The sequence below is a fragment of the Parasteatoda tepidariorum genome, chromosome 6 (assembly GCF_043381705.1).
Source record: "Parasteatoda tepidariorum isolate YZ-2023 chromosome 6, CAS_Ptep_4.0, whole genome shotgun sequence".
NCBI classification, from domain to species: domain Eukaryota; kingdom Metazoa; phylum Arthropoda; class Arachnida; order Araneae; family Theridiidae; genus Parasteatoda; species Parasteatoda tepidariorum.
In genome coordinates, this window is record NC_092209.1 from 61204164 (window position 1) to 61215803 (window position 11640).

The following is an 11640-nucleotide window of genomic DNA, read 5'->3' on the forward strand; positions in this document are numbered from 1 at the left end:
TTTTTCATATAATATTGCTAACTCAAGCAGCAAAAATATTTATTTTCTAAATTTTTTTTTGTCTTAATAGCGAAAGGCCAGTATTTGTTGTTGTTTTTTAACTCGTTATGAACATATAATTTTTGTATCTTTAATGTTAGTATTTCGAAAGTGATTTGGAAATTTGTGGCAACAGCGGAGAACTCATAATATAGTATCATGGAGCTTTTTTCTATATTTTAATTTTTTTTTAATTCCATGCAGTGTCATCAATATAAATATTTTAACCTTAATTGAAGACAATTTCTCAACTTTCGATTAGAAAAAATATTAAACTTCTGGTTTTAATTTTTGTGCGATGGTAAATCATGCGACAAGATATTTTCACTCATAATTCTTTAATAATGTAATCTTTAAAATCACAATAGAAAATTTGCTATCTAATTAATTCCCATTGCATAAACATCACTCAGCATTCCAAAACTTCCGCCCAAAAAAAGAACATATGGGAGGTCGTCACTTCTGAATAGCAAAGGTCTCTGACTTCTCAACAATCAGCAGTCGAAATTCGATAATGTGTGAACCATATAGGCGTGACATAACTAACTACCCGGATGTTCATTGTCGTATTTAAATCTACCTGCGGAAAAAGAACGAAATGTATCAACTACAAGAGAAGCCCCATATGTCGCAATATTTATCGTTTGACAAAACGCGTTTATTAATTATTGTGACCGTGACTGATAAATACACAGCGGGAGAGTTAATATAATAACGGTTTAGAACTTCCACAACCTGAATTCCCAAATAGATTGAGTAACCTATTCTCTATTTCCTCTTTGACAGTGTCTTTTTTCTCTCTTTTTTTATTTTTTAGGTTCTGTTAATTAAGTAATGTGTTATGTAAGAATTTTTCATTCAAACAATCCCACAAAATATGTTTTCATTCAGTCTACAAAAATACTAATAATTTTCTTGGAGAATACTGATTAATGTTATTATATTAATCGATAATTTGGAGACATTGATTATTATTATCATTATTATTAATTGCGAAAATCAGAATATTTGTTAAAAATCTATAATTAATATTTTTTACATTAATTGGAAGATTTGGCAAAATTTAATTGATTTCTTGCATAAATTTAAACATTTAATAAAAAAAGAATAGTTTATTTTTTACTCAATTAGAAGCATTTGAAAATAATCAATTCGAAGCATTTAAGAAATTTAATAGAATATTTTTTATTTTTTTATTAAGTGTTCGTGTTAAATTTGTTAGAATTTTTTTTCCTTAAAACTTAAACATAATTTTTATTTTATTTAATTTGCTTTCAAAGTGCGACAATCGATGTTATTATAAAACATATAATCGCATTAACGCGTTACAAGTATTATCTTGCAATTTTTGTTTAAATCACATCTTTTTTTCTTTTCCATATTTCTAATATTTAATTGAATGTCTGATTTCAATATCTGTTTTCCATATTTCCAATGTTTCATATTCCTTCTTTGATTTTCCAATATTTTATAATTTTATTTGGACTTATATTATGTATATTTTGCAAAACTGAACAGTAATTTTTTTTTTTTTTAAATATTTCTTAAGTATAAAAAAAATTTTGTAAATTTTAGATAAAATAATATTGTAAATGATGAAAAAAAAATAAATAATTGTGTTGAATAGTTTCAAAGAAATACAAGTAATCAGATCTTTTGTTTAAGGGAAAAACTTGTTTTGAATGCTTGAAAAAAAAGATATTTGAAGGTTTGTTTCAATGACTTCAAATAACAAGAAACAACTTTACATTGAAGTTTCCTAACGTCTTCTACGTCTTTATTTTTAAAATTTCAATTTAAAAAAAAATTGTTCAAACTATTTACTGCAATTTTTATCTTCAACTTTATATGTAAAATATCTTAAAAAATAGTTCTTTTTTAATTTGCTTTAAACTTATCATAACTAGCAAAGAAAAAAAAATCGTATATTTTTATTTATTTGAAAATACTGTTATTTGCACTTTCATTATAAGTCTTTCCATAAATAAATAAAGATGCTTGTTTTGCTTTTGAAATCAATGATCCAATTATTTATTCCAATGCGATTCACGGGAATAAAAGTTACTAAATTTATTAAAATTACTAAATCTTTAAATCAGTGTTAAAAGGAGAAGTAAATATTATCATGATAAGCGAGTTAGAAACATGCAGAGGAGTTCACAGGAAAAAACACACTTGGAATATTTTTTTTAAAAAAAGTTTTCCAGAATTACCGATTCAAATAGACACACCAGGAGAAATCATAAAAAGCGAAAAAACATCATTTAATAGGGTGTAAATCCGCGTCTGAATTTGATAGTCGTTTTGATTCGGATTACAAGTCCATACATAAGTTTTTCCAGGCATGTCGCTGAAGATTTGATTGCACAAATCTACCAATGTGGCGTTTTATCCACTGTTCCAACATATCCCACATGTATGTTGGTAACAGTAAAACTAAACAAAGAAGCAATATTTCCGATGTTATCCAATGATAACAATTTTCTTGCACAGTTTATGATTGTTAGTTAATTTTAAAACTAATAGTCATCATATATTAAAGAAAAATATAAAATGACTCAAGTTGTTCACAAAGGTTTGTACTTGTCATGGCCTCGAGAGAGAGCAGGGTGATGAACAGCTTTGGTGTTCGAGTGCTCTAACTCATGATCTATCTACCACTGAGGATATTTCACGTTAGCATTGAGATCGAGCCGGATGCTGAATTCGTACCGACCAGCCATCGATGAGACTTGAACCCGGTCACCTCCTTAAGAGAATATAGCTAACTGACTTATAATATATATTTTACTATAACAGGAAATATATAGTTGAGAAAATACAAAATTTTAAAAATTCCATTCTGCACACTTTAGATTAATCCTTGTAAATAAATTAATTCTTTAAAAATTATCGAATTGGGTTTGAGCAAATGTTTAATGAATTAAATTCGGGCTCAACAACCTGAATAGAAGGAATTGTCAAATTAATATAATTTTTAAAGTGAACACCTCAGCACCATTCTGTGGGTCACATACCTGCCAACTCCTCCGGATTTTCCGGAAGATTTTATTTTCATATTTAAAGTGGTAGCAATATTCATGTTATTCCAATTAACTTTTTGAATTATAATGATAATTATAAATGAGTTTGACCACCACTACATATAAATAATTATAATAAATATATCAAAGCATAATAATCCCTGCGCAAACGAATTTCAACAGGATCAAAATATAAATATATTTTTGAGTCAGATTGTTTTTCGTTAATTGTATTACAACCAGTCTGAAATTCCATTCTGGGAAGGAGTGAAAGTTGGCAGGTATGGAGTCAGCTTTATATCAGCTTTAACTCTTTTTTTTCGTGTAATTTAAAGTAATTAATATCATTTAAGTATTAATATTGCTTCAGAGTAATCAGCAAGCAATTTGTTTTCTTTGATTTTTTTTTAACGATCCAAGTGAATCGTCTTCTAAAGTAATGTTTTACAAAATATTTCTAACCGTGAAACTAATTCAAATAGATCAGATGGAGCTAAAAATTATACCTTAAATAAAAATTCTGTATCTAGTTTTTTGAGTAACCAGGGGGACGGATAATTTTCAAATTTTGAGGAATATCCCTATCAGCTTCGAGGGGTGATGGACACTCCTGATTCTCAGAATATTTGAAGCTTTAGTCAAATAACAATTCAAGGTAAACTTACTTTGTTCCATTTTTCTAGCATTCAAACACTTCTCTTTACAATTAATAAATTTTATATAAAGTTGTTTGCATGTAGCAGTAGACTAAATTATTTTGAATTTAATTTATTAAATCAATCATAAACGGTTAAATTATAAAATATACTACCAGTCTAAATATTCAAATAAAAATGCTTCAATAAATAAAAAGAAAAAAATGGCAAGTACGATAATGTGTCAGGCCGTTATTCAAGAAAACAAATTAATCTAGAAAGTCAACACTAGCCCACGCTATACGAACGTCAGCCAAACATAATCAGATTATACAGAACAGAACCATCCCATTAAATATGGGTTTAACGAAACCAAGTAAAAATTTCCAATAATTATAATCGTGCCAAAATAAAAAATTTTGAATCTGTAATATTTGCTTTGAATTTATTTTAATTTCTTTTCATTTTCTTGTATAATTTTGCTTCTGCTATAGGAAATTAGTCTAAAGATAAAAATTTTAAGCGTTAAAATCTATTAAAAAATTGCAAACTTTAAAATCTCCATTTTCAACTCAAAAGACGAAACAGCCTTCATTATTAATTCTATTATGTTCTTTTCACTAAATGCAAATATACAGCTGCGAGTTAAAACGGTATTCCCAATTAAGGTGTTCCAGGAATGAAAAAAGTTTTAGAGTTTCTTCCCTTAAAGCAGGGGTCGCCAAACTTTTTTGATCATCGACCCCTATATAATTTTTCGAAATCTCCATCGACCCCCACAAAAGTAATTTTCTGTTAATTAAAATAAAACTCTATTAGATACTGTGTTTGTACATTTATTTTATGATTTTAAACATTTATTAAAGTAATAGTACATTGTGTAACAAAAGTTTTATGAAAAATATATTAATAGTGAAATTTAAATACCTTATTATTAAATAATAAGTAATTATGCATAAGTAGATATAATAAGTAAAGTAACTAAAGGTTTACTGCTTCTTGATCAATGAGATGGGTGAGCCTGGTGTTTTTTTGCAAGGTTCGTTATATTGGGTTCAATATCGGTCAATTTTAATTTTCGTCAAAATTAGTCAATTTTGTAATTTTCGTAAAAAAATACAAAATGTGCTATAGTTTTGTCGTGGGCTGTACTAAGCCATATTATTAATGCTTACCTACTTTTTTGTGCATTGATAATTAAAATTGATATCTAAACCAAACGAATGGTTTTATTGAAACAATAACTAATTATCCAAAACTATAAAAGTTTTAATAATGACACTGCAAATATGCAACACAGTTTGCAAAGATAGCTGAAACTGCGTATGATATTTGCATTTGTAACGTCAATGCTCGTCACACGTGACATTTGGACAAGCGCATATATGCATATGACTTAACCGCGCTGAGCTCGTGCCACTGCACGGTGGTACGTAAATACTTGTTTCACCCCAATAAATATAGGTTTATTAATTTATGTTTTATAAAGAAACTGATATTGAGTCAATTATAAAGAAAAATTCACAAATTTTACATACTTAATTAGGTATGTGTGATTTGTGTATTGAGAACTGTTTTTTTTTTCCGACCCACAATCGACCCTTCCGATTCGGATCGACCCCCATTCGCCCCCCTGTCTCAGATCGACCCCCGCTTTTGTTAAATAGACCCTTGGGGGTCTATATAGACCACTTTGGCGATTTCTGCCTTAAAGCAATAGTGCCCACTTTTTTTCGCCGAATGGAGCCCTAAATAATCACCCTTCTTTTAGCTGAATACCGACTTCATGAATTTTGAACATATAAATCGAAAAAAAACTATTAACTATTTTATTGAGAAGGAAATTTCGTTAGTGTTATCAATTATACTTTTAAAATAATGCTGGACAGTTAAATTCACGAATCTGAAGCAATATCTTATCTAATTCTGAATTAATTTTTGGTGTGTCCAAATGCTAAAAATGGAGCTGAATTAGGAAAATAAAAAATAAAAAAATATAAAGAACTGTTATTAACGTTGAGAATGTTTATCAAGAAAATTTAAATTGAAAAGTCAGGAAAAAAAAGAAAATTTTTTAGAAAAAATCGCACTTTTTAATAAAGTTATTCAAGGAATAGTTCTTAGAATTACCATCATCAAGATTAAAGTTTCATTGAATTCCATGATTGGAAAGGTCTTTATGCGCGACAGGGGTTGCTTCCCTTTTATGATCTGTTCAGAAGCATACAAAGAAAAATTTCATAATAAGGAAGCGCTCCTAGCAGCGTATGACGACATTTCCGGGCATGGGTCTCGATGCATTTTTAATCCCGAAGATTGAGACCCTTTCACGTAGCCCTATGGTTCCACGGAACCTATTGGGAACTACTGGTTCAGAGAATCAAGAGGTGGTGGATGAGTTTTAGAAGTCAAACGAGATCTTTCATATTGGACAGTAAGTATTCTTACGGTGATGTTTTATCGCTACCATTTTTAAGAAACTTTTGTTGGAAAACCAGCGGATAGACTGATGGCAATGCATCAATTAACACAATTGCTTGTACCAAAACACTGATCATTAAATTCGTAAGATTGATCTCTCAATCTTTTTACCTACTCAGTGATACATTTTTATTTACGCTATTTTGTCTTGCTCTCATTCAAAAGTATTATCACAAAACCACTCAAGAAATTTGCGATACTTTACGGCTGGAAAAGAAAATTAACTTCGTAAATTCAAGACGCATTTTAGAAATTAATCTGAACCCGGAACACGATTTAAGTTGCAATTTAAATTTTTTTTATCATTTTACGGGAGAGTCAGAAAATGCAGATAGAGTCTACATTCTCAAAATCGCTTCATCGTTGAATCGTAAAATCGATACTATGAACCATGCCACGAACCTTGAAATCGATAACTTGAACCATAAATACGGTGCAAGTCTGCCACTGCTTTTAAAAGGCGTTTAATTGAACCCTATTTCCATTCAAATTGAACCATAGCACTGCCGTATAGTGAAATTCAAAAATTAAAATGGTGTAGTTCAACTAAACATTATATTAATTTGAACGATATTATGGTTTGACACGCTCCTAAATTTCTTATAGTGAACTGTTGTAGTTACAATTTCTTGGTCTCGAATTTTGTCTTCTTTTTAAAAATTTTATAATTTTTTTATATAATATACTCAATTGAGAAATAAATATCGTTAAATACAGTTTATAACATAAAGGCCGGGATAATTTGGTTGGTAGGGCGTTGGGCCCATGTCCAGGTGGCCGTCGAAGACTCCCCGTATAGTAAATGGTGATTGGTGCACGTTAAATCTGTCGCAAAGTCCCCATGTTCCCATAACAAAGCAATACCTCTGGGGGTACTGAATCGAAGAGTGATCGTTCTCTGGTTCAGAACAAAATTACAATCTGTGGATGTATGATTGGATCTGCCCTATAAACGGACTGTGACGTGTGTGGCTAAAGTTGTATTTTTAGCTATAGATGGCACCACTGAAAAACAAGAAACGCGCCCTCTGTCTTAAATTCGCTTTGTTTCACCAAGCAGGCTGCATTAGAGACAACAGCAATCATAACATTATAATTTAAGATTCTAAAGGAGAAATTATTCATGAAAGAATTTTATTTATTCAAAATAAAAGAAAATTAGCTGAAGTTAAAATTTCTAGGAACATTATGTTCGTTGGAGTCCATTTATTTGTGATGTTTCAGTGGAAAGTTTATAATAATTGATATAAAGGGGTAAAGCAATTCAAAAAAGTATAAGTCAAGAAAAAAATTTTGTAAAATTAAATTAAACTAGATCACTTTATCACCTCCTATACATGCGAAATGTCAAGTAAATAAAAAAAGACAATAACTAATGCATGTTTCCTGTGGACATTTCCTTTCAGTTCCAGTTTAGTTTTTTTTCTCTAAAGTTCTGCTTTCAGATCAAAATTAAGATTTTTATATTATTGTAAACACAAAATTCCTATTTCATTTAAATATGCATGAATAAATAATTAGGAAGTATTTCCCATTGCTTTTGATATATTGGGTACTTAACATGCCCCTTAGTCCGCATATATAGAGGGTATTTCGCCAATACAGTTTCTTCTCAATATACATGTTTTTAGATTTTCAATCAAAAGTGGGATCAGTCTGCGTAGGGACCGAGGGTGTGCGGTATTGGTCCTCGTTAAACTGTTCTAACGTAAAGTGCTTGACTTCGCACGCAGTTCGTCGGGCTACCGAAGCGGGGGTGCCATCCCCTCTGCTAAGGATCAAAATTGCAATGGCATGTCTTCGGATCATCCTTAGGGATGTTCCCCAGACAGTCGCCAATAGCCCGTTGTGCATCTCTAGTGCGACGTAAATGAACTACAACTACAACAATTTGGTCAAAAATGAAGAAAAAAAAGCGTTTGTTAAGCGTCAAATATTAAGCATTCAAACAAAAAAAAATTTTTTTTTTCGAAGTCCAGTAATTTATTTATCGGAAGGCCTGATTATCGCATGGGCAGAAAGCGCACTAACCCAGGGCCCCAAATTTTTATGGGGCCTCACACATTAATATTATAGATACATTAATAGTATGGACGATTTTAAAGTTTGTACCTTGTTTATTTAAGTTAGTACCTAGCTGATTGATTAAACTGTTACAGTAATCAAATTTTAACTGAAAAAGACGAGTCAAATCAATGACGCGATGTGAATCAAAGTCAACTTTTGCGACAGGAAAAAAGTAGCCATAATGTATTTCGATTTCATCAAAATTAAGACTCATTCTTGTCCATCCTATATGCATTTTGCACATAGATGCAGTGCTACAGTCAAATTCTATGTGGTTGGGAGCTTACCAGACAAATATAAAAACTGATTGTAGCAGCCTTGAGACGCATAATGCGAAGAGTACAAACCATATTGTGCACACTCATGTAAAATTTTGAAATTATCAAAATATGGGTTATAAAAATTTTATAATTAATGAAAAATATTAGGGCCATTTAATCAGTATTTGCCCAAGGTATCAATATTTGCCAAGCTCTTCATAATCGGGCCCTGCGAATTATAAAAACCTGTTTAATTGACGGATGAAACTTGGAGATGTGTCCTAGTATTAATCTTTCTTGTAGTATTGTTGTAAACTTTTTACAACAATGTTACTTTGTTCTTTTTCGCTGAAGAAAACTTTTGGATGTTTCTTTAATATGGTTTGTTATAGCCTTAGTTGTATCTATTGCAATAATCATGACTAGAAATAAGTAAGTCTTTCTTATATTTATTATATTTCTGAAGGAAAAAAAAATTTCTCATTTTTTTTTTTTTTTTTAAACGGGAGAATTTGTTGTTTTACGGAATGTTGCTAACAGTAAATGAATGTAAGAAATTTGTTTGAAGTCATGAGCTTTTTATTAACTAATTAATTTATTTCATTTGTTTCTTTCTTTCTTCGTTTATTTGAAGTTTGTAATGATTTTTTTTTCTTTTTTTTTTTTTTTTTTTTTTTTTTGTGTATAAAAATAGCCTTCGTACGACCACAAAATGGCAGGTGCTAAGATCTGTAGAATTCATCTGCATGCCCTTAGCAAATAAACTGTCATTCTCAGTGAACGTGGTTCACATACTTTCAATCACTGTCAAGTTGGCGGAGGAATGGGAAAAAATATCTTTCCACGAAAATACTTTTTTTAATCAGCAGGTTCCCCAAATTTCTTTGCGGCTATGGGAAGTGCGTGAATTGCATAAAGCGAGAATGGCCCTTTTTAAAAATCAAGCATTTTAAAGTTTTACCCCTCTTTTTCTGATCTAAGTAACATTATTCGAGTATTCAAGCAATAACTAGTAATTTATAATGAATTTAACTGAAAAAATTCCCCATTATCTTAGCTCAAGTGAGGGTTTAACTACCAAAAATTTATTAAGTAGGATCGCAACAGCAAAAAATAAGGGAAATTGTTTTGAGATTCGGAATAGGAAGTGATTCGATATTTAGGTCTCGACAAATAATCGTCATCGTATATTTAGTTTGTTATTGAAGATAAGTATGTAATGTTCCGCGCGAATGTTGAAGTTTTAATTTTTATTTTCGCGTTTGTATATATAATTTTATTTAAAGACTCAGGTATTAGTAGTATCATAGTTTTCACTAGACATGCTCAAAATTTCGTATTTTGCTTTTATTAAATCCCTTTGAGTTGATTATATACCTTTATTTAGATGCTTATTTCATGATTAAATTTTTCTTTCATTATTTTAGTTTAATATTTTATTTAAATTCCTCATAAGATGTGGATTATTAACATAAAATCAATACATAATGTAGGTTGCAATGAATGCTTATTAATTGTTTTATTATATGGAAAATAATAGATTTTAACAAAGGAACATCCTGTTGCCCATGTTTCATTTTGCAGTGCAATTCTTTTTGTTCTATTAAAACAAATTTCCAATTATATTTTTTTCAATTCATTTTGTTGTATTTACGTTGCTGAATGCAATGTGCCTGCTTTGCTTCCATATTATTTATGCAACGAAAACATACGGCTTTTAAGCTGATATTCATTATTCGTCAATTTTTTGTGCTGCCAAAATGATTTTTAAATATTTGTTTTTGTTTCCCCATTCCGCTTAAAAAGTTAGTTTAAATTAGTTTTTTTTCTGATTTTTTTTTTTACCTTCTGAGCTGATATTAATTGAATCATTAAATAATTTTTTATTTTATCTTTCATTTCATTTGTATATTTGAGTTACATTGTTGGCAAAATAAAGTAAAAGAATGCTTTTCAACTTGTGTGTTTAAGTCTAAATGAATAAATTTATTTTTAAGAAGAAAAAAAAATGTTGTCCAACCTATTATCACTATTGCCTATTTAGCTTGCAATTTTAAGCTAATGACTGTTTTGTACTTTTTAATTGCATTGTGGCTTAAAATTTACCCAATACTGTTACAGAATTTGTGGTTTAATGAAAAATACTGAATTTAAGGCTGGATAGGAGACTTCGCTGATTTTTTAAAATGCCTATTTTCTAGACACCTTTTTAAACAACCGTTTTCGTGAGCACATCAAGATCAAGATTCATTGATATATATATATATATATATACAGTAGAACTCCAATTATCCGAATCAATTGGGACCGGACCCCAAATTCGGATCAAAAATTCAAATCAAATCAAAAATTCGGATAATTGGATTTTTTTTAAAAAAAAAAAATGCTTATTTTAAATAATTACTGTATGTGTAGTGGAATGTACTGTATGTATAGGAAATGAGGGGAAAAAATGGTTTTAAGGATTTCAAGGATTCTTAAGGATTTCAACAATTCTTCTGTGGGATGAGTTGGTGCATTATCAACAATCAAAAGCACAGGACTTCCAACAGATTTTTGGCTTTTTTTCACTTCAGGAATGAAAATTCCATCGTACCACTCCAGTGTTTTCATCGCAGAAAAAAAATGGGTGAGAATTTCTCACCCTTTCTCAAAAACAGGGTGAGATTTCAAAAAGTTAAGTGAGATTTCTAAAAATCTAAAGCACAAAGAGACTTGAAAAAAAAATCATTTCGTTAATTATAATACATTTTTAACATCTTCTAATTTTTAAAGCATTGAATATTTTTGCTGCATCATCATATGGAAAATGTTCTACATCTACTTTTTCATCAGCTATTCTCATTAGGTTGCTCAAATGAGTGTTTGTTTCGTTTTGATCGTTTCTACCCACGTTTGTTTCATTTTCATTTGTCCGTTTCGGAGTAGAAGATATTGCCTTTACAAGGTATTTGTCCATCTTACATTAATGGGCAAAAAATTTGAACTTCTTACATGGAGAAACCTTAACTACGGTAAACACGTGGTTGCAGAGAAATGCGTTCTGAAAGAGGTTTCGTGGTTTGGAGGGATGGTGTTCTGTTGTTCTTAAAGGTTCTGAACAATACTGGTAAATAGGGAAGCTAGATAATGGGG

General features: G+C 30.1%; 1 protein-coding gene across 3 annotated transcripts in view; it reads left to right on the forward strand.

The window, feature by feature from the left end:
- Positions 1-9675: 9675 nt before the first annotated feature.
- The window catches only part of LOC107451153 (uro-adherence factor A), a 28421-nt gene continuing 26456 nt past the window's right edge, over positions 9676-11640 (forward strand). For 2 of the 3 annotated variants that reach the window (XM_016067166.3, XM_043052159.2), the window contains exon 1: positions 9676-9797. The gene's annotated coding sequence lies outside the window, so the exon portion shown is untranslated. The remainder of the gene's footprint in view (positions 9798-11640) is intronic. The other variant, XM_016067167.4, reaches the window with a different exon arrangement.